This window comes from Schistocerca cancellata, chromosome 6, assembly GCF_023864275.1.
Source record: "Schistocerca cancellata isolate TAMUIC-IGC-003103 chromosome 6, iqSchCanc2.1, whole genome shotgun sequence".
NCBI classification, from domain to species: Eukaryota; Metazoa; Arthropoda; class Insecta; order Orthoptera; family Acrididae; genus Schistocerca; species Schistocerca cancellata.
The window spans coordinates 718,063,550-718,065,270 of NC_064631.1; positions in this window are offsets into that span (position 1 = coordinate 718,063,550).

A 1,721-nucleotide genomic window follows, 5' to 3' on the forward strand; every position below is an offset into this window, starting at 1 on the left:
ACTGAATAATACGGTGCGTAACCTGCGAATCTGTATCTACTCCCTTCTAAACCACTGCTTCCCTTCCATTCCGTACAACTCTTATAACAGTAGTCTCGATTCTTACACAATTGTAGATAACCTTTCGCTTCCTATATTTTATCGCTGAAAATTTCGCAATTTATAAAAGTGTATTTCAGTCGATACTGTCAAAGCAGTTTTCAGAGGCTACTAATACTAAAAATGCAGATCTGCCTTTCTTCAGTATCTTCTAAGATGAGTCGTAGGCGCACCATTGGCTTCCGTGTTGCTACATTTCTCCTGAACCGAAATTGATGCGCCCTCGGGAAGACTTTTTTCAGTCGTTTCATTCTTTTCTGGATCGACAGTTCTATAGACAGGTTTTGCTGTAGATTATCTTATAAACTTTTAGAGTTTTTTGCATTATTTTCTAACCAATCAGGAGTTACTTTGGAAGTACTCATCGTACTCTGGTCCTTAGTTATTTCTACGCTTTTTATAACCAGTAAACCCAGATTCTTTAACGAATCGCTCTCCCTTGTATAAAACAACTTCAAACGTCTGCTTACTTTACAAATGAGTTAAAGTGTTAATTATGTGACGTTAAGCATGTAAGCGAGGAAATGTAGTCATAACATGCTATCATTACGAAACAATGGATGAAAATATTCTGTGTAATTTGAGTTACGTTTTACGTCTTCATGATGTCACATTTCCTGAATTATGTGTCGTACAGGTACATACTTTTGGAGATAAATTCCGTGGTATATGTGGATACCGTCTGTAAAATGTGTTCCGAACAGAGACACCAATAAAGAAATAATAAATTAAAACGTCATGCCTTATGTCGAAGTTATACTGCCCTCAGTTTTAAGCAGAAGCTAGTTTAATACGTGGTGTCTCCAGAACTACGAGTCGTTCAGTTATGTAATTCTCCAGGTGCATTCAATGGTATATGTAGATAATGGCCGGCTGGAGTAGCCGAGCGGTTCTAGGCGCTACAGTCTGGAACCGCGCGACCGCTACGGTCGTAGGTTCGAATCCTGCCTCGGGCATGGATGTGTGTGATGTCCTTATGTTAGTTAAGTTTAAGTAGTTCTAAGTTCTAGGGGAGTGATGATCTCAAAAGTTCCATAGTGCTCAGAGCCATTTGAACCATTTTTTGTAGATAATGTCTACACAGCCGGTTGTGAATAGTCGCTAGTAAAGAATTAATAAATTAAAACGTGATGTCTGATACGGAAGTTTTACTGCATGAATATCGAAATTCTAGAAAGCGATAGATTTTTTTGCCCTTAAATCATGTTTTGGGAGGAGGGGTGTCAGCGAAAAAAAGTTTCGTAAAGGTTGGAAGTTACGTGTAAAATTTCTTAGAAGTCGCTAATTGCTCTGTTTTTGAAATACGGGATGAATATAGTCCAGGTATTTGCGCGCCCTCCCTTACGCTGCCTCAGGGAAAAAACACAGTTTCTGACTGTAATACTTTCTTTGTTGCGTTAAGATTTTAATACAAGATTATATTTCTTAATGAGCAGATTGCCAGGAGAGCGGTTCTAGATGCTACAGTCTGGAATCGCGCAACCGCTGCGGTCGCAGGTTCGAATCCCGCCTCGGGCATGGATGTGTGTGCTGTCCTTAGGTTAGTTAGGTTTAAGTAGTTCTAAGTTCTAGGGGACTGACGACATCAGACGTTAAGTCGCATAGTGCTCAGAGCCATTTGA